The 16616-nt window shown below is 41.6% G+C and overlaps 1 long non-coding RNA gene across 1 annotated transcript; it reads left to right on the top strand.

Moving 5' to 3' along the window:
* The first annotated feature begins 7525 nt into the window (after window positions 1-7525).
* Window positions 7526-8906, top strand: LOC144586679 (uncharacterized). Its single transcript, XR_013541635.1, has 2 exons — window positions 7526-7789; window positions 8806-8906. It is a non-coding gene; the product is annotated as an uncharacterized LOC144586679 (long non-coding RNA).
* Window positions 8907-16616: the final 7710 nt, after the last annotated feature.

Below are 16616 nucleotides of genomic sequence, written 5' to 3'. Positions count from 1 at the left end.
GGTATCTATCCCACTGCAAACGTTAAAAAGAAAACCAGATCCCAGTCCAGTTGGCCTTTGTGCATGGACTGGAAAATGGAGCTCCATCTTGGTTAGGCCTCACCTTGAATATTTTGTCCGGTTCTGGACACCACATTTCAAGAAGGATGCTTACAAATTGGAACAAGTTCAGAGGAGGGCAACGATGATCAGGGGGCTGGAAACCAAGCCTTATGAGGAAAAGTTGAAAGAATTGGGCATGTTTAGCCTTGAGAAAAGAAGGATGAGGAGTGATATGATAGCACTCTTCAAATATTTGAAAAGCTGTCTTACAGAGGAGGGACAGGATATGTTCTCGATCATCCCAGAGGGCAGGACACGCAACAATGGGCTCAAGTTAAAGGAAGCCAGATTTCAGTTGAATATCAGGAAAAACTTCCTAACTGTTAGAGCAGTACAACAGTGGAACCAGTTATCTCAGGAGCTGGTGAATGCTCCAACACTGGAGGCATTCAAGAAAAACTTAGACAATCACCTGGCAGATAGGCTTTGATTGTATTCCTGCACTGAGCAAGGGGCTGGACCTGATAACCTTGTAGGCCCCTTCCAACTTCACTTTTCTATCATTCATTGACTCTATCTTCTTCTTTGCCATCAAAAGCAAAATCTGTAGGTTAACTCTGTCCCTGCTACCCTCGGCACAAATAAGGATAGCTGCAATGTTCCTTTAAGTTCATTTTTATGAGAGTGCACCAAACCACAAAATTGGAAGATTTGTTGATTTGTTCATTTCCAAGTACTGTACAAGGTTTGGAATCTCTCTTTCTCTCTCTTTCTCTCTCTCTCTCTTTAATGAAACTCCTAGAATCCTTCTCCTAGCATGGCTGTTGGTCATACTAATTGAGGTGGGGACTTCAAAATCATAACTTCCAAATTTTTAATTTCCAAGCTCAAAAAGATAGAAAGAAGCAGATAGTTCTGAAGATGATTTTCATCAGGGAAATGGCATGAAGGGCAAAGGATTGAAAGCCTGTTTTGTACCACTGTCCCAATTCAGATCCCATTCCTATGGTTGCAGTGAGTTTATAAGAAAGAAACCCAGCCATGGTATTCAAAATATTTCAGCCTAGTTTGCCTTCAATCCAAAAAAGCTTACTGATTCCTTTTTCACTCTTTTCACTTCCACTTCAGTCCCTGAATATGTAAACAAATGATGATATGAATTCAGGGCTAGGGAGAGATTAATAATCCTGGGATAACTGATTGTATTTTAAACAAGTCCCAACAACAATACTCGGTAGGCCCAAACTCAGAGTGGATTTGATGTTATTGCCTTTAACAAAATTACTCTTCTTCAACCTCAGTTCCCCAACAGTAAAACAGACATCATAACAGCCTGTCTTTCAGAGTCGCTACTGTGAGAATGAATGAGTTAAGGACTGGAAGCTTATAAGAAACCAAAGGTATAGCATAAATCTTAACACTTGTAAAGCTGACAAATTTAAACCGATCTAGCCGAAAGCAGGATTGGTTAAGACTGCCAGCATCAATGCATTTCAACTGGCAGGTTTACCAGCCATGCTGAGATTTTCACTGATGCTTTGGAGCCTCTGCTCAGAGATATGTAAATAGAAGTAGAACTTCATTTTGCCGGAAAGGCCTGGGGGACATGCAAAGCATTTAGGTAATCAGATATCTGAAAAAACAGGAGTGTGTATTTAGAATTGTGAATATTTATCTTTGGTGGGTTAGATTAATACGATGCTACACTGAGTTTGTGGAATGAATTTCCCTAATGAGAAAGTTTGACATTCCAGAGATAAGATAGGTAAAACAGGTTATGTTGCAGCTAGGAGGAGCTGTCAGGGCTGGCCTTTTGCTGCCTGAAGTGAAGGATAAATTCACCCCTGCGCCATCTACTGCAGCTGAGGAGACAGCCACCAGTTCAGTCTTTCTTTCATAGTGGTCGTGTGAGGGCCTTCTCCACCACAACAGAGGCATGCACCTAGATTAGGGTATGCAGTACAGGTTGTTAAACAGCATTGTGCCCTCAGTGGAAAGTAATAGCCAGAGACTTCATGAAAAAGAGGCCAGAGTTCATTAAAAATGCTTACTGAACCCTGCAGGCATCTGCCACCTGAGGTGATTGCTTCACTCTGCCCAATGGCAGAGCCAACACCAGGAACAGTAACTATTCAGCTTAATGTAATAAGTGCAGGAAAACCCCCTGTCTCAGGGCCTGATGACAAGTGACATAGGATATACAATGACTGAAGTTTTTATTCTTATTCTAAATCAGGTGTGAGGTACTCTGAATTTGCTCAGAGCTGAAGAGGTATAAGAGGGAAAGCACTACTAGCCCATTCCACACGGATCCTTCTCCACACATGGGCACACGTATACTTCTTTGGACTTGTGGGGGAAAAACTTGGAATATTTCAGACAGAGAGACCATGTCGTATTCTGGCCAGCACAGGGTTCAAATCCTCATTCAACCATACAGCCAACTGGATGATCTTGGGCCAGTCATTATATCTCAGCCTAAACTACCTCACAGCATTTTTTTTGTGAGGTTGAAGTGGGGAAGAGGAAGTCAGTGAAGACCCCTTGAACTCACTGGAGGAAAGGCGGGTTATAAAAGGCACTAATAAGTCAAGTAACTAGTACTAGAACGGAGAAAGAGAGATTCCCATAAATGCTTTAAACTAAATATAAAAACAAATGATCTGGACAGGATTCTTACATCTCATGTTGTTGGACACTGAAAATTGTAGAGAGTTGCTTCCAGTTAAACCACTTGGTAGTTCTGCAGCTTCAAATCATATGTTCACATAGGGAAAACCCTGACAATTTATTTCCAAAGTGAAGCTTTGAGGCCTCCATTACCATGTTTCCCCGAAAATAAGACAGGGTTTTATATTAATTTTTTCTCTAATAAAAACTGCATTAGGGCTTATTTTCAGGATTTTTTTTCATGTACAACAATCTACATTTATTCAAATACTGTACAGTCATTTCATCTTCTTGTGGTTGCTGCACAAGGATGGAGGGCAGGGTTTCATTCAACTGGGGCTTATTTTTGGGGGTAGGTATATACTTATATTACAAGCATCCTGAAAAATCGTACTAGGTCTTATTTTGAGGTTAGGTCTTATTTTCAGGGAAACAGGGTATTAATGTGTCCTAATTTCCTGCTAGGAAAAAAAAAGCTTTGCAAAAGAGCTAAATGTTATGACATATTCACATAATCTAGACGATCCCAGTTTATCATACTGTTAAAAGTACCTGTGTGTGTATGACAGGGTGCTGTATCAAACTTCCACTTCCCTCTAATGAATGATTGATGCTGCCAGAGCTGAAAGCACTCACAACCTGTGATACAAAAGAAACTCACATTAACTGAGATTTCTTTTATGAATTTAACCTAATTATGAAACTACAAGTGTTTCTCTAAGTGATCTGTCATCACATTCTCCTGCCTGAAATGAGGTACAAGTAGATGTGCAAGAGTAAAAGCAGGGATCTGAGCAATGGACAGAAATATCCTTTAACCAATACACCTTAATACACATATGAGGGGGTGCTGATAAGTATTGGACCTTAACCAGAATAATTGAGCTAGGAAGCTATAAATTGCAGGGTGTATTGGCCAATTTGTCTGTATTCAACAGCGAAAAATCAACTACCTATGATTTTAACTTAACTTTCATTTTCTGGTCCAAAGTGAACATGGCGACACCTCCAGAAAAGTTCAATGTGGAAGAGCATAGGACCATAATCAAGTTCCTGTTTCTCCAAGGGAAAGGTGCAAAGCAGATCCATGATGAAATGTCACAAACTATGGGTGATAGTGGCCCTTCATATGCAACAGTTAAACGCTGGGTTGTCAATTTTTAAACTGGCCATTTCGGTGTTGAAAGTGAGAAACCCAGTGGAAGGCCTGTTTCTGTCTCTGTGCCTGCAAATGTGAAAGCCATCCATGACATGATCATGGAGGACTGCCAAATATCAGCCAAAAGTATTGCTATATATCTGAGAATATGTGAGAGAGTTGGTGCCATTATCCACAACAACTTGGAAATGAGAAAGCTGGCAGCAAAGTGGGTCCCCAAACTTTTGACAACCGAACGAAAGAGGAAACATGTGGAGTCATCGGTAGCTGTTTTGGAACATTTTGCAAGAAATGGGCAAACTGGTAACTGGTGATGAGACATGGATCTACTGTTATGATCCTGAGACAAAGGAACAGTCTAAGGACTGTTCCCCCAGGCCAAAGAAGTTTCGAGTGCAAAGGTTGGTGCAGAAACAAAAGGCATTTTTTGGGATAAGAAGGGAATTCTGCTGGTGGACTACCTCCAACAGGGTTCAATCATCAATGCAAAATATTACTGCTGACGAAGTTGAGGCAAAACATCAAGGAAAAATGTTGAGGAATGCTCTCCAAAGGTGTCATCCTGTTGCATGCCAACACCTTGTCACACACTGCAGGTGAAACAATGGCAAAATTGACGTCCTTAGGCTTTCAAGTGATGTCCCATCCGCCCTATTCTCCCAACCTGGCTCCTTTTGACTATTATCTGTTCCACAAACTCAAAAAAACCGACAGGGGTAAAATTTCTTTGTTGGTCTTGCTCGACATCTCTGCGGCCTTCGATACCGTTGACCACGGTATCCTCCTGGGGAGGCTCTCTGAGTTGGGTATCGGTGGCTTGGCTCTGGCCTGGTTCAGTTCCTTCTTGGAGGACTGCCCCCAGAGAGTACAGCTTGGGGAGAGTATTTCAGCCCCGTGGAGACTCAATTATGGGGTTCCACAGGGGTCAATCATCTCCTCAATGCTGTTTAACATCTATATGAGGCCGCTGGGTGGGGTCATCAGGGGGTGTGGAGCATTGTGTCATCAATATGCTGATGACACCCAGCTCTATATTTCTTTTTCACCAACTGCAGGTGATCCATCCTGTCCCTCCAGCGCTGCCTGGGGGCCGTACAGCAATGGATGCAGGAGAACGGGCTGAGGATGAACCCGGACAAGACGGAAGTTCTGAGGGTGGGTGTCCCTGTGGATAGTGGCTTGGGAAATTCCCTCATGTTTTTGGGGGGTAGCCCTGGTCGCGAAGAGTGGGGTCCGCAGCCTGGAGGTACACCTGGACCCGATGCTCACCATGGAAACTCAGGTGGCGTCAGTAGTCCGCACCGCCTTTTTCCACCTTTGGCGGATTGCCCGGCTGCGACCTTACCTAGACACGGGGGCGCTCACTATCTTAGTACATGCACTCGTAATTTCTAGATTAGACTACTGTAATGCGCTCTACGTGGGGCTTCCTTTGAAGCTGATGCGGAAACTTCAAGTGGTGCAGAATGCGGTGGCCAGACTCCTTACTGGAGTGAGAAAATACCAACATATCTCTCCTACTCTGGCCATGCTGCACTGGCTGCCCATCCATTTCCGCATTGACTTCCAAGTGTTAATGCTTACATATAAAGCCCTAAACAGTTTAGGACCTCGGTACTTGGCAGAACGCTTACTCCCAACTAGCTCTACCCGTGTCACCCGTGCGAGCCAGGAGGTGAGGCTGAGGAGCCTGACGCTGAGGGAGGCCCGGAAGGAAAGAACTAGAAACCGGGCCTTCTCGGCAGTGGCTCCTCGCCTCTGGAATAACCTACCTCCGGAGATTCGCGCTGCACCCTCGCTGGGTACTTTTAAGAACCAACTAAAAACATGGATGTATAGGCAGGCCTTCCCTTCCAGGTAATTCCTGTCCTATTTCCTTTTTCCCCCCTCTTTATCTGATTTATTTTGTATTTTTCCCATTTTGCAGAATCATTTAATTAATTAATTTGTTATAAATTTTTCTTGAACTTGTTATGCTTTATGTTGTAAGCTGCCTAGAGTGGTCGAAATGACTAGATAGGCGGGGTATAAATAAATAAATAAATAAATAAATAAATAAATAAATAAATAAATAAATAAATAAATAAATAAATAAATAAATAAATAAATAAATAAATAAAAGTTAGAGTCCAAGAAATATTCTCTCTCTCTCTCTCTCTCTCTCTCTCTCTCTCTCTCTCTCTCTCTCTGTCACACAGACACACAAACGCACGCATACACACATATTGGCATCACAAAGGGAGAAAGATTCATTTTGAATGGAGAGACTTTGCATAAAATGTCGAAAACATGGTGCCGGGGAAAGATTACTGCTGTGTTGTTGCATCACACATGAAAACTCACAGGGGCTGGAGGCCACAAAGGTGTGACTTTCCTCACATGTTCTTGTAACAATCTAATTCATTCAAAATCAGAGAAACCCCAGTGTAGATCATGTTACTAAAAATTCATAGTTTTACATAGTTGTTTGGGTTTGTTTGTTTGTTTGTTTGCTTGCTTGCTTGTTTGTTTGCTTAACTTATATACTGCCCCATACTGCATGGGACTCTCTGGGTGGTTTACAACACTAAATTCAATTGAATAATACCCAATACAACACAAACATAAAATTTATAGCAACAAATAATTAGTCCCCTGCCACAAGCAAACCCGACTTTAAATAAAAATAAACAGCTTAAAATCCCAGGTCAACATGAATAAAAAGCTGCTTTTAAAAGTTCAGTTTTCACCCATTTCTTAAAAGCTTGTAGGGAAGGCGCATGACTAACCTCTGTTGTTAGTTTGTTCCACAGAGATGGGACCACAACCAAGAAAATATTTCTTATGCTCACTCTTCTCGTTTCCTTCGGTGTCACTATTATGAACCTTATGGACTGTGAAGAGCAGGTGGGATGGGTACCTGTTGTGTAGGTATACTCTCATGTTTCTTTATTTCTGAACCACAAACGAATCTTTGGGTGGACCCTACCCCACCGATAGCAATTTATGCAACATTTCTCTCTGCCTTGTAAATCCACTTCGAAAGTTTTATGATAATAGGAATGTGGGGATTGTAGCTCAGTGACAGAGCATGTGCCCGACATATAAAAAGATCACCAATTCAGCCCCTCATATCTCCAGATGAAACTGGGGGAAATTATGTCTGAAATCTAGAGAGTGGTTGTTAGTCAGTGCATGAAGTACTGAACCAGACAGAACAATGGTCCAACTTGGCAGGAAGGAGCTTCCAATGATCCTTAGAAAGGCATTACTGTATATCCTAAGGCAATGTTTCCTAATCTTATTCCCAAGATGTTGCTTGACTACAGCTCTCGAAACACCCAGCTGGGGAGTTGGAACCCACCAGTATCTGTGAGATACATGCTGGTACTGTATATCTGGGAATCCCCAGATAAATACAGCTCAAATATCAGTACAGTGCATCAGGAGGCTTAGAAATGGCCATGTAGATGTTTCATATATATATATGAAACACCTACATGGCCATTTCTAAGCCTCCTGATGCAATGTACTGATATTTGAGCTGTGAAGCATACCTGGAAGCTTGTGACAAAAAATAATGCAACTGGGATAATGGGGTATTTGAGGACACGATCAGACAGCTACAAAGGTTACATCAGATTGAACCAGAAAAGCTCACTTTTCACAGTGTGATCTTCCTACTTTCAGGAGTAGCTCCAGCATGGCCCCCCAAAATAATAGACATTCAGCTGGACAAAAAAGGCCAGATTGGCGATAGATTGGAATCTAGCTGGAGTGCATTTCCCTGTGTGTTGTGTGATTGCCTGGGGTGGCGGGTGTGGTGGAAATAGCCCTGGACTGCTCTGTAAGCAATCCAAATTGTGATCTATTTCCCTACAGCTCACACCCTGAACTGTCTTCAAGCAGATAATATGAAGAAGATATCACACAGCACAGGTGGGAGAGCAGAACAGCATACCGTTAATGTTTAAAGAAGAATTGGTTAAGAGTGGGAAGAGAAGGGAATAAGGAAAACAGAGAAGCTGATCGAGGAAAACATTTGTTTGACGTACAAGCTGCAGTATCATTATATGATAGTGTTACTAAAAGCAGGGGTTGGGTTTTGCATACACATGTCCCAGGTATAAATGCTGAGGAAATTAGTTCCAGACTTCTGATCAAAGCCTTCCTCTATATTCTCACCTATTAACCAAATGTCACCTGCAAAATAGATATTCAGCTGCAGAATCATCATCATCATCTCAAAACTGCAGGGCTGGAAGGGACCCTATGGATCATCAAGTCCAGTCCCTGTCAAGGAGGCAGAGTGGGGAATCGAACCTCTGACTTTTGCCTCTGCTGTCAGATATTTAAAGCATTGAGCTAGTGAGATGACAAGCAATGTACAAAGTCTCATGAAAACACTACCCATCTCTACCACCAAAATGGCTAAGGGCTGGTTTATCAAAGGTGTCTCAAGTGAGCTAGCTACCAGAACTGAAGCACCAAATCAGGTTCACGTACTTACCCAATTCAAGATGCATAGTATTCAAAGATGACATGAAGAGGGAAAAAATGTATCTTTCTCCATCCCTGGCAATAGAATTAAAGTAATAAAAAATTGAATAACTAGTTACTGCCCATTCATGACATCTAAAGTCTTCTTGAAGGGGCTGCCTCACTTTGCCTAGTGACCAGGCCAGCTCTGTCCACTGTCAAAAGGTGAGGGGGCACCGTTTGGAAAACATGCAGTCATCAAGCTTTTGGTTCTATATTACTGTACTTCGCTTCCTCAGTTTGCAACCTCGAGGAATGAGTTTGGAAACTGGAAGATAGCTGTCTAGTCTGCATTCTGTGGAGAAGGCAAGGCAACATTAGTTTACCTGAAAGGTCAAAGGGTGTGTCTGCTTCTCTGTTGCATGCATTGCACTCATTCACATTTTTGCGTCACTGTTTCATTAAATCCAAAACAGCCCTTCAAAATACTTTGGCACATAACAGCCTGCAGCCACATCCCTCCCAGCGGCTCTTGATTTTGGCCTCTCCCAGAAACCACAGTACAGATCATGGGCTCATCTTCTGAGATCTTCCAGCGCTGGGTAAGTCTACCCCAGGAAAGTTTCTGTTGGAATTTGTGTGTATTGGATATATATATATACTTAAATTTCTGTTTTAAAAAGCAGGAAATGCAATTCTTAAAAAGCCTGTAATTTCGGAATGTGGGATATTGTATTTCTCTATCCACAATTCAAAACACCAGAAAATGTCTCAGTATTGTTGAACAATATTGTGCCTGCTTTGCTGTTGTTTAGTCGTTTAGTCGTGTCCGACTCTTCGTGACCCCATGGACCAGAGCACGCCAGGCCCTCCTATCTTCCACTGCCTCCTGGAGTTGGGTCAAATTCACATTGGTAGCTTTGATGACACTGTCCAACCATCTCATCTGTTTAGTCAGCAGGTAAAAGAGTGCCAAATTTTACAGAGTTTAAGGTAGCCTTAATGTTGACCACACCAATGTCATCACTCAAAATAGTGTGCAGAATTTTATTTATTAGATGCTTCCATCCTATTTTGACTTATCCATCATTCCCCCTACACCACAGCTCACTCTATTCAGCATGGTCTCTGCCTTGACTATCTATGTGTCATTTTCAAGGATGTGGGTAGCTACTAAGGAGAGGACTGAATGGTCCTCTAGACTGGTCTCACATGTTTAAATGTAGATTCAAGCTAGAATCTGTAATAGCCTACAGATACAGTCTGCTCCTGTCCACCTCTGGAATATAAACCTGGGGATTTTGATGCCGAAGAGGTCAAAGACATATAAGATTTTTAGCTGTGGGCTCAGAATAGCCATTCCATCATAAAATCACATCAACTCCATCTGGCTTGGTAATACAGAAAGATTTTCAGGAGAGACCCCTATTGGATTAATGAAGTATCTGCTCCCTGTACTGTAAGCCTTAGGGTGGAATAGGAGGGAAAGAGCAGGTGTTTTATATTGATGCTTTACTTTGATCTTGATCCTGTTCATCACCATTCAATATCTGTAAAAGCCACACAATAATCTGAATAGACAGAGATATATGACTCTTTTTTGTTTTATCTGCACCCCTTCTTCCTTTCTCTCCTACCTTTCTTCACTCCAACAGTGGCAAGCCATGGGAAAAGGGAGAAACATCTTTGTTTTTCATTTTAATTTTATTTGACTTGCATTTAGCTAATTTGCAATTCCAGAAGCAATGCAGGAACCAGCCTGGATCAGAACTTCTGGATAGCTCAGTGGTTTAGGCATCTGCAGAGCCAGAGGTTGGGCACTCGATTCCCCACAGTGTGTCCTTGACAGGGGCTGGGCTTCATAATCCATTGGGTCCCTTCCAGCTCTGGAGTTCTAAGAAAAGAAAGAGCATGGAAATATAGTCAAAATGAGTAAGGGATTGAAGCAACCCCCTCTGAGGGGAAAGGTGACAATGTTAGGGACTGCTAAGCTCTGAAAAATGTAGACACAACGGAAAAGTAGAGAATGATCAACAATGTGGAGGTATAACAAAAGTAGAAGGACTTTTCCCCCCTCTTTCACAATACTAACATCCACATCAACCACTGAAGCTGAAAAATGGGCATTTCAGGAGTGACAGATGGAGGCATGCAAAGTTAAAATATAGAATTCATTGCCATGTGACATAGTGATAGTTGCTGATTTGGATGCATTTAAAAGGAGGTCTGGATAAACTCATGGAGGTTAGGGCCATTAGTATCTATTAATCAGAATGGCTATGTATCCCTCCAGTATTCAAGGGAATGTGCCTAATATGCCTCTTATGCAGTTGCTGAGTGAGGTGAGAGACCCTGCAGTTGCACTTGTGCCCTTCTAAAAGATTTACCATCGCAATTGTGTGAACAGCGTGCTGTACTAAATAAGGTGTTTGGTCTTCATCCAGCATGGCTCTTCTGACATTCTTGAAATGTAGTCATACTTTGAAATCCACATTTTTCCAAACAGTGCTCCAATATGGTCATGTGTCCTTTATTGAAATGTGCACACAACATGGCCTGGATTCATAAAAACAACATCCAAAAGGAACACAAAACATCGACACACAGTTCATGCACTCTGTTTTTAAAAATTCAAACTGATGAGGGGTTAAGTGAATTCAGCTATGGACAAAATGGTGAACTGAACTGACAGTCATGTTCATTCCTAACACTAACACACATACACACAAACACACACTTTTTCTTTTAAATGAAGGCACACAGCATCAATTCAACCATCAAATCAACTAACCAGACAAAATAACTCCCCTCCCCAAGAGAATAGTAATTCACAGCTGAGATAATTAGAAAAGACTTTCCAGAGCATGGTTTCCAAATGTTAATTTTTGGGGGCTCCTCCCAGAAACCCTCATCCAGCTGTCTGGGGCCATACTGGTTAAGAGTTTCCAGGACTAGTCATCCAGAAAATGAACCTTTCTAAGTTCTGCTCCTGGGTTATAGCCTTGCTGAAGCGCATAGTCTTTCTTTAATATGAAAGGTGAAGATACAAGACAAATATCCCTGGAGACATCACTCTACAAGTGCACGGGGTTGGAAGGCATTCCATAACAGAGAAAGGGTGCTCTCTGGTGGATATTTGCCTCATCTTTGAAGAATGAGCTTCCTGGAACAGAGTTTTTGAAGATGAAGGTTGTCTAAATTGAAGACATTCCTATCTCCCACCAGAAGCTCCATCTTCCACAGATCTATTATACATTTTGTTGTGTTGTCCATATTGTTTTACTCTTTCTACATCAATGCTGAATAGCAGACTCTTCCAAATAACACTGTCTGTACTCTGCACTCCATATGACCGCCTACTAAAAATATCTGTCATCTATTGTAGTCTCTGTCATCTGAACATGTTGATTAAATAATCTCTTTTTCTATTCAACAAGCAATGTGGATAAGGTTTCTTGTAATGCCTAATTAATCAGAAGAAGAGACAATGAAAATAGGATTATAGCCATATAAAGAAATGGTGTGTGCAATTTCTGTTAGCTGAGATCTTTGCACTTCTGAAATTAGGTACAGAAATGTTCAGTTGCATTGACTTCAAGAGGGCCAACGATCTTTTATGTCATCTTGGGATTGAAGCCTGTGTCCTTTTATAATGGTTTCTGAGCCAGTATAGGAAGCAATTTGCTATATGCTCTATATATAGTACTCAGCACAGAGGAATCTGACATATTTATCTAAAAGTTTGCAGAAACTGGAAAGCTTTTAAGTGATTTCTGATAAAAGGCTGCTAGTCACAATATAAAATACTTCATGCATATGCCAAGTCTGATGGTGCAGGATAGATGCATAATCTAGACTCAGCAGAAGTGCCAGCAAGCAATACACACCAGAATTGACCAGCATTAAACATCAAGGACACCTGTGTTCCAATCCTCATTTGGCTCCTAGGCTCACTGTCTTACCACTAGGGCTCTCACCCACTTGCACGAATCTTAGCTGATTACTTATTTCCACTTTATTCTTTCTGTCTTTGCTTATTTTAAAAACTTCTCCCCCCCTATCAGAGTACATGATGTCCACTGTTATGGCTTCATTGTGGAATTAGACAAAGGGTATGACTACATATTTGCAGCCTGTATTATGTTTGAAATCAAGCCAGTGCTCACACAGGGGCTGTGTATTGATTTGGGAGTTCACTGTTCATACTGCATGTGATGTGATTTGCCTTTCAGCCCAAAAACACTCTTCTTTTTTTCCTCTGATCGTGCCTCTGCCAATCCTTCCTTCCTCTGGTCCCACCTCTGCTGATCTTTTTATGGGGTATAAATACAGGAAACAATAATAACGGCGACCTGTGATAAGGTGATCGAGTGCTAATCTCAAGAGTCATATATGTAAGTTTTAAAAAATTAAAATTATATATTTAAAGATGATTGGGGAGACGAAAGAAATCAAGATTGCATTCCCCTCATCCTGAACATTATGCCCTAACTGCCTACATCAACAAAACATCACTTATAGCCATGCCTCCTGTTATTACAAAAATGTACCATAACCACATTGGGGAAACCCATGAATCATTCCAGATGAAAAAAGTAGAATCACTCCTAGCAGCAGAGGAAAAAATGTTGCTTTAGGAGTAAAAACCCACAGACCAATTCAAATCAACATTTGCATCATGTAGTCAGTAAAAATTACTTTGGACTCACTTATTTTATGAGCAGAGCAAATCCCATGGTATTTGACCATGTAGTCACAGCCAAAGTCATGAAGGGTGCCATTATCAGTGGTTACCAGTCTTAGTGGTTAAATATTACAGCCAGTATTTGAATACCAGGTGTCGGGGTAATATAGAGCAGTAGGAGGCTGTTGAGTCCATGACTTACTTGTGTACTTCTCAAAATTTATGCAGAACTAGTCAAACCATTTGTTTAGGAGGGTTGTTTCAATGTTCTTAACTGCTGAAAACAAAATTGATTGATTGATTGATTGATTGATTGATTGATTGATTGATTGATTGATTGATTGATTGATTGATTGCCGAATGACCACTCTAGGCTGCTAGAAAGTCACAACTAACTTAATCCAGACAGCACACTGGCAAAAAGCCTTATTGTTACCGATCAATTACATTTGTACAGGAATAAAAGCAATAGCTCTGGCACAAAAAATACAATTTCTCTGTTTTTAGATGATACATACATGTATTACAGCTCATAGTACATAAAAAAATATAGAACATGATATATAACAGGCATTCTCTGCCTTTTTAGGACAGAAGAGAGTCCTGTCTTGTTATCAGCCGTTTTTATAAGCATCTGTGTTCAAAAGTAATCCATTAAAATAAGGAAATATGCTGGCTGCTTAATCAAGGCACCGTGTTAATCAATCCTAATCAATCAAGTATACATTACAGCCATACTTTTCATCATTCTGATCAGAACGCTCCTTATGAAGGAGACCTTGGTGAATAAAAGAAGATTTTAAGACAAAGATTATGTTGGTGATGCTTGCTTTAAGTTATGGTTTGTAGGAAGTTTGTAATTTCAGATACATCTGATAGTAATATCTGATCTTGACCAGGATTGGAACAGTTACTCATTTATGATGAGGGGCATCAGCACACTAAATTGGCTTTTGATTATTTTGGAACATATTCCCATGGGACCAATTTGAATAATACGTATCTCCAATATAGTCTGCATGCATGGTGGGGGGGAGGCCCTCAGTCCCCCCCCACACACACACACAGGGAGGGGGGAAGAGAGAGTCTATTGCAGTGACCGCAAACCTTTTTGGGACCGAGTGCCCAAACTGGGGGGGGGGACAGTAGGTGGCAGGCTGTGGTGGAAGCGGAACCAGAAGTGGCGGCGTAAGGGAGAATCCTGGGCATGGAGGTGCCTCAAGACCCCACTCCAGATCCGCTGCCAGTGCCAGCTGCTCCGAATCCTGGCTTGCCGCCTGTCGGGACACCAGCACTACAGCTGCAGCCACCTTCTCAGGTTTGGCTGCAAGGGGGAAGGGGAGTAGAGATCCAGCGAATTACGGCTTGCATGCCTGTAGAAAGGGCTCTGCATGCCAACTGTGGCACACGTGCCATAGGTTTGTCTTTTGTGTACCGGTGAAGATTGTGGGTGCAATCCCATTCTGTACCATGAAACATGATCACTTCTAAAGAGAAATTAATTTATATCACAACTCGAATAATTTGGAAGAACTCCTTGATAATCTGTGGTTGATATTACAACGTATTACAATGAACTCCTTTATCCCAAGGTTTAGGCATAATTTAGAGACATGATATTTGTTCCTTTATGTTAGCTTTTACTTACAAAACTCAATACTGTTGTTGTGAAACATAATATGGGTGGAGCTTCACTAAATGAAGGAAGGGGATGAATATCCCATGCCACAAGTACTGGCATGTGTAGCTCCTCATTGTGCTGCCTCATGCTCTATTGTGGATATTGAGGAGATACATACTGAGGTGGCTGGAAGGACATTCTGGTCTTGAACCCTGGGGATTACAGCTGTTCCTAATTATTTTTAGAAGTAAATTTCTAATCCCTGAGAAATACATGATAAATTCTGGCTTTTGGGGTTAGGGAACACATTTTCTCTCAAGGGATCTGCTGTTGAGAGCCAAGCGGATTTATTTTTATGGGTAGAAAAGGCAAACTGGAGTTTGGTTACACTGTGAAATGGAAAAATAATTATATAATGCCTTTGTGTATCTGCTTTGGGTGTTTGGCAATACGACATTTTTGTGCCCTCTCCCCTTTGTATCACGTACCTGTTTCATGCCCCATTTGTCAGAATTCTGCTTTTATTAATCCATTGATTCAACTGATGCACCTTTCTCTTTGATCTGGGAACCATCCCTTCAGCTTCCTTCCGGGTGCCTCCTTCTGTTGTCTCACAAGAATCCCTTTTGGCTAGCACAGAAAACTCTGACTTTTCTGACATAACCTGCCTTCCTCCCCAACCCGTGTCTTGTTCCTATTTTATTCACAAGTTTGTGGTTTTTTATCAAATGTGGGGGAATGAACTCCAGTAACCTAAACATGGTTATGTAACATTTTATTTTATAGCATCAATCAATAAACTAGACTGTCTAAAAAGAACCTCATTGCTTCAGAAAATATAGAACCATACAGTAGTTTCACTGGTAATACTGTATGTGAATGAATTTCTTCCTATACCTAAACTCACAGGTCAAGAGAGCACTTCCTCATAATCAGATCTTCATATTTCAATGCGTCCTTTCTCCAGGGGCTAAATCTGGTGAGTAACAAAGCAATGGCTCAGCACAACATATGACCAATATGAAAATCAACCTTGTCCCAGAAACTCATTAAATCAGAGTACCTGAATGAAATCTGATCTCATTTTCTGAGGCCATTAGAAGAGTACACTGGCTCAAGTCCAAAATGCTAGCAGAGCTGGCTAGTGGATGAATTGAAAATAACTGCTTCAGCATGAAACATTTTGCGTTTCCAACATTATCCAGCATAATGCAATCTGGCAAAAGTTAAGTGCAACTGAGTGCCGTTGATTGAACGTTACCAACATTTAAGTGTGCACATAAGCTCCTCTGGTTTCTGTGGGACTGTGGGTCAAGTTGCACTGGCAGCAGAAATAGCGCAAAGCAGAAATAGGGTGTATCATCCTAGGCCTCTCAAGCCCGAAGATAATTTGGAAAAAGTATGGCATCAGACCCATCCAAATATTCTGAAATGTGGCTTAGGTAAATAGGGAAAGAAGAAGGGGCATTAGCCATCCATCCCATTTCTGCCAGCTTCTACCTGTGGAGGGGGCAACAAACAGGAGAGGACATTCTTCTCTCTGTGTGGAGGTTCTCTATGCAAACAGTAACACTGGGAAATCAGCATGTCTGATTTCATGAGGAGCCTGCATGGATTGACTAGCCTGTCCTCTTCAGACTGCCACTTTCCAAACATACTGGGCAACAGAAATGATGGCGGAGGGGCCAAGGCTAGCATGTGTCCATGCCCCTTGTATACATATACTGTATGTTGTTGTTGTTATGGGCCGTCAAGTTTGAACCAACTCACAGCAGCCCTAGCAGAGCTTTCAAGGTAAGTGAGATATTTGAGAAGTAGCTTTACCAGTTCCACACTCCCAGAGAGTTTTCATGAATGGGTATGGAAGTGAACCCAGGCCTTCTGAGTCCTTGTCTGTCACTCTATCTAGTTACATCACTTTGGGTACCTATACATTCTTAGCATTCTTTAATAACACTTGAATGGGATTTCTGTGATTTGTT

Source organism: Pogona vitticeps, chromosome 2 (genome assembly GCF_051106095.1).
Source record: "Pogona vitticeps strain Pit_001003342236 chromosome 2, PviZW2.1, whole genome shotgun sequence".
NCBI classification, from domain to species: domain Eukaryota; kingdom Metazoa; phylum Chordata; class Lepidosauria; order Squamata; family Agamidae; genus Pogona; species Pogona vitticeps.
Note: the sequence above shows the minus strand (reverse complement) of the source record. Positions and strands in the feature narration are given on the sequence as shown.